This window comes from Pseudophryne corroboree, chromosome 1 (assembly GCF_028390025.1).
Source record: "Pseudophryne corroboree isolate aPseCor3 chromosome 1, aPseCor3.hap2, whole genome shotgun sequence".
NCBI classification, from domain to species: domain Eukaryota; kingdom Metazoa; phylum Chordata; class Amphibia; order Anura; family Myobatrachidae; genus Pseudophryne; species Pseudophryne corroboree.
Genome location: NC_086444.1, coordinates 260,612,453 through 260,627,264, shown reverse-complemented (window position 1 = coordinate 260,627,264; position 14,812 = coordinate 260,612,453). Strand labels below are relative to the sequence as shown.

Here is a 14,812-nt window from a genome sequence, read left to right as displayed (position 1 = left end):
CCCAAAGGTCTGAATGAAAGTATAGACATTGTATCATTCTTATGATCTAGTATTCTAATATTAGTTATTAATTCAATTTAGAGTTCACTTATTAACTAGATGCTTTTTAATATGAGATTATAAAAGCATAATCTATTGTTTTCACTATTATTAGGAATGATTCTTAGTTCCATATTTATTATTTTCAGGAAAATCACTAAGTAAAAACAAAGTAAACACAAGTAGATAACACTTAGTTCCATTGTGGGCATCTAAGCTATATTAGACACTTCTGATCACGAGTCAAGAGTACACATTGAATAGTTTAAGTATAAGAAAGAATATAAAAAAATGTGGAGGGCACAATAAATCACTATATACTATATACAATGTCATGCGGTACATAAGGGCCCTATTCTTTGTATAAATTTGAAATCAATTTTGTTGTTATGTATTATGTGCAGTATCTCAATACAATCATATCGTTGATTTATTGTATTTTGTAAAAGTGCAGCCTTATAATACAAATATGAGATTTTATCGGTCAATTGACCCTACAGTTATGTTATATGAATAGTAGATTCATTACACTGGAGCACGGCTTTAACATTAATATCAGTCGCTATCGGTGGAACACATCTACTTCCAGTTTGCCTTCCACCTGTTATATATAATCCTTTTCCTTTACTAATCAACTACGGGCAGCCAGGGTTCACAGGTGGAACGCATTCACTTCCTATATGCGTTCCACCCGATGCATGGAGGCGTCTCCTGAAGTTTCAGTGCCAATGACCGTCGAGACCGCGGGATTGTCCGGCCTCTGGAGGCAGCACCGTGGGCGAGAGTCTCTGACGCGAGTGACGCCAGAGACGCGAAGCCCAGCGCGCTGACGGAGTCCGTGACGTCAGCGGGATTCTCGCAGGGGGCCGCGGTCAGGAGAGGAGCCAATAGGAGGATGTGAACTTGATCATACTGTGCATATGTGATCTGTCCCAGTGGAACGCATACCAATTTCCGACACAGCTGCAATCAATTTACTTTTCTTTTCAATGTTAACCTGTGATCTAGTCACAGTTTATCAATCCTTACTAGGCATAGTCATATAAACAAATTCATTGGGCAAGGTAGCCACACTAAAATTTAACTTATAGATACTCCTTACCATCTAGAATTAATATACATTTCACTAATTAAGGGAAGTGATGTAATCACACTACCAGCTTAAATAGCAGCCAGTGTGAGAAGCATTTCATTCTGAAACTCCTACACACATGGTTGCAGTTTGAGTAATCCTCTGGGTAAGTGTACTATTCATTCTGGTAATGTTTGTGTTTAAAGGCTGCAGTTGTAATTCTGTTACTGGAGTGTAAATACGGGTTGGGTGTCCCTTGTCCAGAATGCTTGGGACTAGAGGTATTTTGGATGTCGGATTTTTCCGTATTTTGGAGTGATTGGGTGCCATGGTGAGATGTCATGGTGATGGGACCTAGGTCTAAGCACGGGATGCATTTATGTATCATATACACCTTATACAAACAGCCTGAAGATAGTTTTGGCCAGTCTTTTTTATAGCTTTGTGCATTGAGCAAGGTGTGTGTGCATACACACAATACATTTATGTTAAATGTACACCTTGTGTACACAGCCTGAGGGTCATTTGATACGATATTGTTGATGGCTTTGTGTGTTGGGCAAGGTTTGTGTACATTGAGCCATCGAAGGGCAGGGGTTTCGCTGTCTCACTCTAACTCAGGGGAGTCCGTATTTCGGAATATTCCGTATTTCGGAGTGTATGGATATGGGATACTCAACCTGTATTAACAAATGGGTGAAATGTTTTTCTGACTTTAAAGATACAACTGTGGGTCCTATGTGGGAGTTCCAGTGCTTATAGCAATTATTGACTCTGTTTCTGGATATACCAGTTGGTATGTACTCTCTACATGAATTTAATTGTGTACTTTGCAATTTATTTATGCAAACTGCAATGGCTGATACACCCTATGCCAATCAAACTTTGGTTCTCTCTTTTTTCATAGATACACTATTGTACTTTTAAAAGTAATAGGCATTTTAACCAAGTGTACCGAACTAATCCATATGTTCAGGTATGTGTATTTTTGGAATACTTTTACCTTATCTAAGGCTATTTTTCTCTCAGCCAACTATGTGCCATATAACTATTCCTATGTTATCAACAGTTTCCAGGCAGACTCAGTAAAGTCTGACCATGAAGTCAATTTTTAAAGGGATATTACCTCTTTTTTATGCAATGAGTTTAATTATATAAAGGTAATACTTTTCAATTTTATTCTACATCAATGTCGATTAAACCTAAGGAAGACACACTCCTTTAAAGCCCCTGTGTCTCTTTCTTCTTTAGGTTGATCATTATACTCTTTATGCAGAATTACAGAGTTTATAGGTGTTTCAACACAAACATATTTTTTTGGTAGGTACCTATTGATTTACTTCTCTAAACTATTATAATTTTAAAAGAAAACCGTCAAATGGTATTTTATTTTCCCCCCAAACAAGTTACCCCTGATGAAGTCAAACTGACGAAACGCGTTGGGTTTATCAGTCATTAGTCAGTATTCCAGATAGGAAAATTACTCCCTTTGCCAAGCGCACACCTTGCTAAGGTGAGGGAGTTCATACATCTACCTACTGGATGTCTCTGTTGTCAGAGTTATCAAAATCTATGTATAACCTGTTGTAAAATTCTCATGCTAAAGACTTTTATGAATTTCTTTGCATTAAATATTTTTATTCTAATTGGCCTTGGGCCATTTGTTTGGGTGACTTTCTGGTGAGGGGTTATCCACTGCAGGAACCCAAGAAATTCAATTATCCATAGTATAAGATATACCTACTTGGAAGGACTTCCGCTACATCTATACATCTAACAGAGTGCGCTCAGGATCTGTTTTTTCTACCATATATATATATATATATATATATACACACAAACACACACCTCGTGTTGTGTCCTGCTCTCCCATTCAGTAGCACGGTCATGTATCGGGTGCTCCCCTTTAAAGATGCAATACAGATATGAATAGATGCGTCACTCCTGATGGCTGAGTAAACAGACTCTAAGGCAACATAACAGTAGAGTTTTTCATTGCTTTATAACAGCAATTTGCTCAGGTCACAGAACAAACAAACAGAGCTTACCTTATATACCTTAACACCATAGTGAAATGCCGCGTATGGAAGGTGGATCACCCACCTGCTCCTGGCAGTGCATAGCCGCTGACATCAGCAGCGGTTCATCATCATGTGCAGCCCATCACCTTAACAACCACACTAACAGTTGACCGATTGCCTAGATGGAACATTCGAAGGATCAACAACATGTATTTAATAATACAGTACATCAGCAGCAGATAAAATGGGTATAATGTTCAACAGACATTCTCGTCAGAACACATCTATTAGGCACAGCCATATACGAATAGATGGACAGCATTAAACCATTTAATACATGCCAATTGCATAGCAAAGTATCATTGGTTAGTTATAGGGAAAGACCCATTATCATATAGTACTTATATATTAATTAATGACCCACATGCCTACACCAACATAAGGCTACTGGTGCCTCTTTACCAATACCCAGGTTAAACTATAGTCAGAGTGGCACTATATCACAGTGTTAGGCTTGATCTCATGTACAGGAGAAAAAAACAATTAAAAAACTACACATCATAGAAAGCTATTCAGCCATAAACGGTCATTAAGACCTTTCGGGTACACAGTGCCCAGGCAATGTATCCAGCGGGTTTCCAGCTATAATAGTTTTAAAGCACAGTTTCCACCTAGTAATGATGCCACAACCTGATCGATCATTCTGTATCATAACGATACAAGAGTATGGCCCGCTTGCTGGAAGTGTCTAGTGACAGGCTGCTCACTGCCGCACTTTGCTATGGCCAATTTTATAGCTGACTTATGGGCTGCCATACATTCTTTGAACATTATTTCTGTTTTCCCTATGTATGACAGCCTGCAGGAGCATACAAGTTGGTAAATTACAAACCTACAGCTGCATGTGTGGGTATGGTTAATGTAGTATGTATGGTCTGAATTGGCATGAAGTACACGTACATCTAATACAGCCTTTTTTCTGACTCAAAGACCAAACAGTCTTCTTGTCATACTCAGTAATGTCTGTTCTGACAAGTATATCACGCAAAATTTTCCTTCTTGTGCAGCATGACATTAATTTGGTTTGACCAAGTTTCAGTTCTGGGTCACTCTGCACTATGGGCCATAATTTCTTAGATATTACGTTAATATCGTGACTGGCTGAACTAAATTGACCTACCCAGGGAAGCATGAGTTGGTTCTGCCTTACTTTAGGTTCTTCCAACAATAACTTAGATGGTTCCACCTGCATGGCTTTACTCTTAGCTTTAGCCAGCAAGGCTGGATGGTAACCTCTAGATAATTTGCCTATCATCTTGTTCATCTATTCCTCAGCTATTATTGGATCAGATGTAATCCGTCTTATTCTAAATACCTGAGAATACGGTAGCTCCTGTTTTAAAGGCTTTGGGTGTAAGCTACCAAAATGAAGTAAATTGTTATGATCAGTTGTTTTTGCAAACAACGATGTATTGATAACTCCATTCTTCAATGAAATCTGTACATCTAAATAATGAATCACCTCATTGCCAATGATGTATGTTAACTTTATAGGCTAATCACGTTGGTTGTATATCTCAATTACATCTACCAAGTTTTGTTTTGACCCTTTACACAATAAAAACAAGTTATCGATGTAGCGACAGTAAAAAATTATACTATCAGCTACATCTGGATCCCTGATGATGGTTGGGAGACCGAAATGGCTGTAGGGATGAGCTAATCATGTTACATATGACATTGCATTTCTGTACTACTATGGAATCTACTGCCGTGTAAAGTATATTATGCTGGAACCATCTCATGTGCAATTGTGCTGTTATCATGGTTTTTTAAATTTAATTACTTTTTTCTCATTCAAAAGTGTGCTGGCCTAATCTGTGCCTGAGCCCCTGGTGGAGTTCTTGTGGAGCAGATGGATCTTTATTATTAAGTCAACCCTGCACCTACCTAACAACTTCTAGTATTGTGTGACCTTTTCTGCTTTAATTTTATATATATATATATATATATATATATATATATATATATATATATATATATATATATAGTCCATTGGCTTCTGGTGATGTCTTGATAAAAGGGACACTGATCCCTGAAACACTGGCTAAAAAAAACCTGAATTTGTTTCCGTGATTGGTGAGTCATTCAGACATCACATAGATGGGGTAAAGTACAAAACACTTGTATTTCCACCTCAGGCAGGAAACAGCTTCATATGCAGGATTTGCAGGTCAGGTTTACAGGTAGTTCTCACAACAGCAGATAAAGTCCAAATACTGGTAATCACAAACAGTGCATGTTCAAAATGGCTCCTAACATAACCCCACACTCCCACCTATCGCCTGGACACTAACTGCCGTCTAGACCAATGTCTCTTTTCACTGAACACATATTTAAAAGCAGACTACAGGTGCTGATAATTAATTAGCCTAGTTCTGGCTGACAACTGATTGAGGCAAAACCTGGACTGGACATTTCAGTCCTTCTGCTGCTGCTCTGCTAAACCTGGGAAATCTTGATGTTTCACATTAGATCCATGTGGAACTATGCTGTCCCTTCCACACTCCTCCCGCCTTAGCTTCAACCACACTGGTGAAGCTAAGAACTTTCTGTGCGAGCTCCCTGCCTCGCCCACATCTATTTGTGCCATCCATCCTTCTCAGAATTAGCAGTAAACCCATGTGTCTGTAAAAACTCTGCCTATACCCTTGGAAGGTGTGACTCCTAGTCAGAACTAAAGATGGCTATGTCATCTAGGTATGCATCTGCATATTCTCTGTGAGGCCGCACCATATTGTTCATAGCTCTCTGGAAAGTTGCTGGAGCTCCATGCAAAACAAACGGCAGCACTTTGTACTGAAATAAACTATCTGGGGTAGAGAAGGCTGTTTTAGCCTTAGATGCCTCAGTCAAATGAATCTCAATATCCTTTTGTCAAATCCAGAGTGGTAAGATGCTGGCTGTTTGCTAGGTTCTTCACCAGATCGTTCACACAGTGCATAGAGTAGGAATCAAACTGAGAACTTTGTTTAACTTGTGAAAATAATTATAGAATATCAAAGCACCCTAAGGCTTAGGCACAAAAACAACGGGATTATTCCATTCGCTATTTGATTCCTCAATGATCCCTAGGGACAGGAGTAACAATATCATGATGGATGAATAGAGTTTTCCGTGGAATGTCAGAGAATACTTTGTAGTACTGTACCATGCCACAAAGTTCAACTCTTCCTGTTTCTGGGTAGGACTAAGGTTATCTTCAATGGGTACACAACATTCTGGGGTTTTCTTGGCCATCAAGAGTGCTGACCTGCACTTTCTTTCCAAGGTTTTAACAGGTTTATATACAGTGTAGTAGATTTATACCTCCTTCCTTGAACCCTCCTGTTGAACCCTATAATTAACATGTCCCACTGCCTCCATGACCTCATAAGGGCCTCACCATTAAGCATGCAATTTACTTTCACAAGTGGGCGCAAAACAGTACCTAGTATCCTGGTTTAAAAGACCGGTTGGCCGCAGTCACATCACAATTAAGTCTTTGACACTGTTGGGCCCTATCCTTTTGCTCATTCAGGAGTGGCACAATTTGCCTTAAACAGGCATACAATTGGGACACAAATTGAACAACGTGAGGTTCTTGGCATGACTGTTGTTCCCACCCTTATTTTAAGAGATCTAAAATCCCTCTAGGTTGCCTCCCATAGAGGAGTTTGAAAAGACTAAACCCTAGAGGATTGGGGCACCACTCATACTGCAAACATTAAATAGGGTAAGAGTAAGTCCCAATCTTGCTTTTCATCAGACACCTTCCTTTTTATCATCTGTTTAAGGGTATGATTAAAGCATTCTACCAGGCCATCTGTTTGCATGTGGTAAACTGAGTTAGTAATCTTATCCACCTTTAACAGCCAGTACAAATCCTTTAATAATTTAGAGACAAAAAGGGTACATTGGTTTAGTATTCCCAGTTGGGTTGTACAATGTCAATAATTCCCAGGCAATGGTGCTAGATTTCATATTCCATAGTGGTATGGCCTCCGGGTATCTGGTGGCATAATCCACTGCCACTAGTATGTATTGCTGTCCTCGAGCAAATTTCTCCACAGGCCCTATCAAATCCATACCAATTCTCTCAAAAGGCACAGAAATGACAGGGGGGCCCTAAACCGTAACCGGGGCGTTTTCTTCTGGGCATTCCTAACAATATCTTTTTACTGCTACATGAATGCCAGGCTAAAAGAATCTTACCCGTATGCACTGGAGAGTTTTCTCCTTCCCTAAATGGCCACCCCACAGATGCATGTGTGCCACCTCCAATACCAACTGCTTGTATTTCCAGGGAACTAATAACTGGTCTACCCTTTTACCCTGTAGAGAGGTTACACAGTATAACAAATAATTTTTAAAAATAAAGTATGGTATACCTTCTGGCGGCAAAGCAGCAACCACTTTACCATTAACTACTACCACATTTTCAATGGCATTAACTAGATTTATATCAAACTGTTGTTCTTGGCCAAAGTCCTTTAAAGATATTTGCTCACCAATAGGGACCAGTGGGCCTCAGTCTCTGTTTCCTCCTGCAGTTCAGTGGCCAAGGAAGATTTCACTGTCATCATATTCTGGGAACCAGTGATCCTTGGCTCCAGGAACACCTCAGCTGTTGTCCATTTGCTGTAGTCGTGCCACGAAACCACCTCCTGCAGCAATGGGAAATCACAGCTCAGGATCAGCAAATAAGGTGGTCTTGATGTCACTGTGGGTACCACTTTCAAGGGGTGGCCTTTTATTTTTAGTGGTAGATGCACATGTGGGCACTCCTCAACATCCCCATGTATACACAATACTTTGACAGGGAATAAAACCTGGTCAGACCTCAGAGGAACCAGATTAGCAGAGACAATGTTAACTGCACTGCCAGTGTCAACTAACACCCAGATCTCCCGGCCATCCAGCTGTACCATCATATGGAAAAAGTTGGCTTCTGCCGGGAAAATTATTTCAGCAGCCATGCTGACCACAGGTTGAGTTGTTTTCCCTGCCTTGCAATCCATCAGATCACCCTGCTTCAGGCAGTCCCAATGCATATATACACACAAAAAGTAGACAATAGAATGCGTCCTAGGCGCTTACAAGGTGACTAAACAAAAAATAATGTATACAATACGTTCCTTTGAAAGAAGGGTGATCTCGAAGTTGATTCACTCAACAGGGAAGAATTGTGATTTCATCCAGTAACAACATTACGTAGTTTTTTTTTATAATATAATTTTTTATTAAAGATTTTCAAGAAATATCAAGACAAAGACAGCAGGTAAAGATTCAAATTGTAGGTGACATAACAAAATATAGTTGACATTGACAAATCAGTCTAAGCAATGCACATTCTAAGATAGGAAACATATTAGTCAAGCAGTAGTAGTCTTATATTCAATACAATCCGATAGGGGAGGTTGGACTAGGTCAGACTGAGTGCAACTCAGCAAGATTGTATTGAATCAGAATTAAGCTTAAAGAGTATCATGGTTATACATGTATCAATGAAACCACCTACAAAATGCAAAAAAAAAAAAATCTTCAAAAAGGGGCTATTCTAGTTACAAAACAGACATTAAGGGAATGTTGGATAAAGGTAGAAAGAATAGAAAGAGAGGAGAAGAAAGAAAGGAGAGAAACCAATCTGGCATTCTGTCCAAACTGAGTATCAGTAAGGATCAAGCAGTATTGAGACTACAACAGTACATCAAGTAATTTTAGGAGAAGGGTTCGCTTGTTCAAAAACCAACATAATATGATTTTGTATGTGAGCGTCTAGAGTAGTAATAAAAGGCATCCATTTCTGATAAAATTTATGAACACCGGATTGTGCTTCCAATCTAGCATATTTACGTTCAAAATACAATATTTGGAGAAGTTTCTGTTTCACCGCACCCAACTGGGGAGCTGTTTTTTTAGTCCAGTGGGCCAAAATACACTTTCTGGCCACTGTTATAATTGTAATAAGTAAAGGAAAGACAGGTCTCTCCAGTTTTTGTGCAATCCAAACAGAAAAGTTAAGCCCCATGCATGCAAGCGGGTCAAAGGTTAGTTTGGTGTGAAAAAGTGAGTTGACGTAAACAATTAACTTGGACCAAAAGCGCTTCAGCTTATAGCAATTCCACATGCAGTGGGAATAATCCGCTATCATGGTCCTACATTTCAAACAATATCCTTGTTCCTCGAGGACCATATGGCGCCTTTGACTTGGTGTTATATAAGCCCTATGGAGAGTTCGAATATACACCTCTTGGAGATAACTGGACTGTAGAGTTTTCAGGGAAAGAGTGTGTAGAGAAAATACATCACCAATTTGAGTAACAGATGAGATATCTGATGTCCACTTTTGTACCAAAGCCGCCCATTGAGGGTGAGTACTGCAACAGGCCTTCAAAAGGATTGTATACATGTACTTAACCTTGTAGGGTTTATTTAGCAGAAATTCTAGTAGGACATCAATATTCATAAGTTGTGAGGGGAAAATTGGGGTGGGATGTCTAGAAGTCCAGGCTATTTTGACACTGTTTAGGTAGTGTCTGACTTGAAAATACATAAATCTATGAGTGTGGGGCAGTTCAAAGCGGTTGGAAAGGTCTGAAAATGGATATATAGTTCCTCCAGGATCAAAAACCTTATGTGAGGTGTCTAGTCCTCTAGATTTCCAGTAATAGAATAGCGAGTTAGTCAAGGACGGGGAAAAGGAAGGGTTACCCCATAAGGGGAGGAAACGAGAGATGTAGGGATTCCTATGACAAATTTTGTTTAAAGAAACCCAAGCAGCATATGTATCTCTAAACAAAATGTGCGATTTTATCTGGGTAGGAATCTTTGACAATTCGGTCTGAATCAGGGCTCCAGGGGAATATGGGTGAAATATAGCTTGGTCCAGGGTAGAATCTGTATAGGTAGAATTGTTTAGAATCCAATCATTAATATATCTAAAAAAAGTAGCTAAGAAGTAATTATTTAGATCTGGGCATCCCATTCCTCCATTTGCCCGTGGAGTAATAAGTTTAATTTTAGCAATTCTGGGCCTTTTGCCTTGCCATATAAATTTCGAAAACAAATTTTCCACCTTAGCAATATCCGCTTTGTGCAATGCCAATGGGATCATTTGCTTGCAGTAGTAAAGCTTCGGGAAGATGATCGACTGGATTATGGCAAGTCTGCCTAGTAAAGAGACCGGCAACTCCTTCCATGATTCCAGTTTAGTTGTTATTTTGGATATTATGGGGGAAAAATTTAAGGAGTATAATTTAGTTAGATCCGAAGGAATTTGTACACCTAGATTGGGAAAGTGGGAGGAAGCTATTCTAAAAGGGATATCAGCTTTGCCAATAAAGTCTGGAGCGGCTCCTCCGAGCAGCATTATTTCGGATTTTGTCAGGTTGACTTTGAACCCCGACAGAGTTCCAAAGGAGTCAAGAAGGTGTAGCAGGGCAGGTAGAGAGTGTGAAGGTTTAGAGCGGAAAATAAGTGTGTCATCAGCAAATAGAGCTATCTTCAGTTCGAGAGAGTGTATGCAAATTCCATGTATAAGGGGGGAGCTACGTACAGCGACAGCAAGGGGTTCCACAGCTAGAGCAAAGAGGAGAGGGGATAAAGGACATCCTTGGCGTGTACCTCTTTGAAGTAGGAAGGGGGAAGATAGAAGACCATTGCAAGATACCAGTGATTTAGGAGAAGTGTATAACGTCTGAATTATCTGTATAAACTGAGGGGGGAAACCAAAATTGTGTAAAGTTTGCAAAAGATGGGGCCACAGTACCAAATCGAAAGCTTTTTCTGCGTCTAACGTAATCACCATGTTGGGAGAGGAAGTGCCAGACATCGAGGAAGTTTGTTGGATGGCCGCTAACAGTCTTCGGACGTTCACTACAGAATGTCTGCCGGTGATAAATCCTGTCTGGTCTGAGTTGATCAAGAGGGGCAATAAAGGCTTCAATCTCTCTGCCAAAATTTTTGTCAATATTTTGTAATCTACGTTTAGCAGAGAGATCGGCCTATATGAACCAGGGAGGCTGAGGTCTCGCCCAGGCTTGGGGATGACCTTTATAATAGCATCAGAAAAGTATTGTCACGATCCGGGTATCTGGACGCCATTTCTTACCCATCAGATGCCTCCTAAGGCTGGCTCAGCGCTCCAGGACCGGATCCCATCTGTTATCCTGATGTGTACATTCCTGTATCCTCTCCTGTCACTCTGGGACGCTGTCACAGTAAACGCCATATTACACCTGGCATGGCGTCTCCCGCGGCCTCCGCCGCCGTCCCTGAACTTCTGCATGCAGAGTGTCGGAGTGGCGATTACGTCAGCCTGGCGCCTCCTGTCTCCGGTGGCCGGCGCTGCCATTACAGTTTTCATTACCACATGGATTACAAACCAAACTTCCCTCCAAGTGTCTGCATGGGCGCAGCCATCTTGGATTCTGTCAGCTGATCATTTCCACCAATCTGTTCTCAGTATTGATAATCTGCATAATTGCCTAGCCAATCCCTTCCTTGCTGCAGGTATAAATACACTGTGCCTGAGCAAGGAAGGCGTCAGTGCTTTGGTTGTCAAACCTAGTTCCTGTTTGTCTCTCTCCTGTGATTGTCTTCCAGGTTCCAGCTCCTGTCTCAAGACTTCCACCATAGAGACCCACACCAGCATTCCACCTGCGGTGTAGCCTGACTCTCCAATCCATTGTGGATTTATCTGTTTCCAGCTACAACATTACCTGCTTCCAGCTCAGCTTCCAGCAGAGTACAGCTTCCCTTAAAGGGCCGGTGTCCTTTCTACACTTTACCACTCTCCACCGGTATTATTATTTCTCCGCTCTCAAGTTCTACATTTCAGTTCATATTTCATCGCTCCCAAGTTCATTTATTATTTAACTGGTTCCAGCCAGTATCCACTCCGTGCTAACAACAGTCTGGTTCCAGCCAGTATCCACAGCAGCTGTTTTATCTTCAGCAACCCAGCTTTTCCTGGAACACCAGCTGGCACAATCCTGGGTTATCTCCATTGCTACAGTCGGGCCTGGTAAGGACTTTCCATCTAGAAGATCATAAGAACTATCTCACACTACCAGTGCCCTGTGGCTCCTGCCATCCTGTAGTACCCAGGAACTGTATTTATTCTTTGCTGACTTTTACGTTTTCTTTTACTGCTCCTGTGTTGCGGAGTTGTCATAATAAACATCATTGACTTTTATCCAAGTTGTCGTGGTCACGCCTTCGGGCAGTTATTATTCATGTTACTTACATGTCCAGGGGTCTGATACAACCTCCCAGGTTCCGGTACATCTCAGCCCCTACAACTGAGGCTGCCTCCCGTCAGCTCAGGCCCTCAGTTGTGACAGTAAGCACTGACCTAATGAATCCAGCCGGAGACCAGGATCAAGCGGCCAGGCCGATGCAAGAACTGGCAGCCCGACTAGAACATCAGGAGGCTGCACAGGGCCACATCATCCGCTGTCTCCAGGATCTCTCTACTCGGCTGGATGGGATTCAGACAACTCTCCGTGGATCAGGTGCGTCTGGTGCATCAACCACAGTGACTCCAGCTATAACCCCACCCACCTTACCCATTTCTGCTCCACGTCTTCATCTTCCAACGCCAGCAAAATTTGACGGATCTCCAAGATTCTGCAGGGGATTTCTCAACCAGTGTGAGATTCAGTTTGAGCTACAACCTGGCAATTTTCCCAGTGACCGTACAAAAATTGCCTACATTATTTCTCTTCTCAGTGGCTCAGCCCTTGATTGGGCATCACCGTTATGGGAGAGGTCCGACACCCTGCTATCTTCCTACACTGCCTTCGTGTCAACATTCAGGCGCATCTTCGACGAGCCAGGCCGGGTAACCTCAGCTTCATCCGAGATTCTCCGTTTACGCCAGTACGTGACGTACTGTAGGACAATATCTGATACAGTTCCAGATCCTGGCATCCGAACTGGCATGGAACGAGGAGGCCCTGTATGCTGCATTCTGGCATGGCTTATCTGAGCGTATTAAAGATGAGTTAGCTACCAGAGACTTACCTTCTAAGTTAGATGAGCTAATCTCACTCTGCACGAAAGTTGATTTACGTTTCAGAGAGAGAGCAACTGAGCGTGGAAGATCATCTGCTCCAAAATCTTCTGCTCCTCCTCCTCGTCAACTGTCACCATCTAAAGATGAGCCCATGCAACTTGGCCGTTCCCGTTTAACTCCTGCTGAGCGCCGAAGACGTCTCTCCGAGTTTCTCTGTCTCTATTGTGCAGCTCCGTCTCACACCATTAATGCCTGTCCCAAACGTCCGGGAAACTCCAAATCCTAGCTCGCCAAGGAGAGGGCCGGCTAGGAGTAATGATCTCCTCTCCATCTCCTAAAGATTGTAATCTCCCAGTCTCGCTTCAAGTTGCTCAACGTTATCGGAACGTCATTGCCCTCCTTGATTCCGGAGCAGCTGGGAACTTTATTACCGAAGCCTATGTTAAACGGTGGTCCCTACCCACCGAGAGACTTCCTTCGTCCATTTCTTTAACTGCCGTGGATGGCAGCAAAATTTTTGATGCAGTTATTTCTTTAAGGACTCTACCAGTTCGTCTGAGAGTGGGAGTTCTTCATTCCGAACTTATTTCTTTTTTAGTGATTCCAAGAGCCACACATCCTGTGGTCCTGGGCCTTCCATGGCTCCGTCTTCACAATCCTACAATTGATTGGACGACTACGCAAATCCTGGCATGGGGTTCCTCCTGTGCTGAGACATGTTTGTTTAAAGTATTGCCTGTCTGTTCTTCCTCCCCCAGGTCGTCTGATGTTCCACCTCCTCCATATCAAGATTTCACGGATGTGTTCAGTAAAGCTTCTGCTGATATCCTTCCTCCTCATAGAGAATGGGACTGTCCGATTGATCTCGTTCCAGGGAAGGTTCCACCTCGAGGCCGAACTTATCCGTTGTCTCTGCCTGAGACGCATTCTATGGAGGAATATATTAAAGAGAACCTAGCAAAGGGGTTCATTCGACCTTCTTCTTCTCCAGCCGGCGCAGGCTTCTTTTTTGTAAAAAAGAAAGATGGTGGTCTGCGGCCGTGCATCGACTACAGAGGTTTGAACGACATTACCATCAAGAACCGTTATCCTTTACCCCTGATTACTGAGCTCTTTGACAGAGTTAGCGGAGCTACCATCTTTACAAAGCTGGACTTGCGAGGTGCATACAATCTCATCCGGATCCGTGAGGGTGACGAGTGGAAGACCGCCTTTAACACCCGTGACGGACATTATGAGTACCTCGTCATGCCCTTCGGATTGAGCAATGCTCCAGCTGTCTTCCAGCATTTTGTCAATGAGATCTTCAGAGACATTCTATACCGTCATGTCGTGGTCTATCTAGACGATATCCTCATTTTTGCCAACGATTTAGAGGAACATCGTTTTTGGGTTAAAGAGGTTCTGTCCCGTCTCCGTGTCAATCATCTCTATTGCAAATTAGAAAAATGCGTCTTTGAAGTCAAGTCCATTCCGTTTCTAGGGTACATTGTGTCCGGTTCCGGACTAGAGATGGATCCTGAGAAACTACAAGCAATCCAAAATTGGCCGGTACCCTTAACCCTCAAAGGGGTCCAAAGGTTCTTAGGGTTCGCCAACTATTACCGAAAGTTTATACGA

General features: G+C 42.0%; 1 long non-coding RNA gene across 1 annotated transcript in view; it reads right to left on the bottom strand.

Moving 5' to 3' along the window:
* Positions 1–14,812, bottom strand: part of LOC135056028 (uncharacterized) — a 47,796-nt gene that overhangs the window by 14,405 nt on the left and 18,579 nt on the right. The window contains exons 2-3 of the long non-coding RNA XR_010243873.1: positions 7,683–7,838; positions 3,160–3,310 (exon numbers count right to left, since the gene is read on the bottom strand). This is a non-coding gene — a long non-coding RNA (uncharacterized LOC135056028). The remainder of the gene's footprint in view (positions 1–3,159; positions 3,311–7,682; positions 7,839–14,812) is intronic.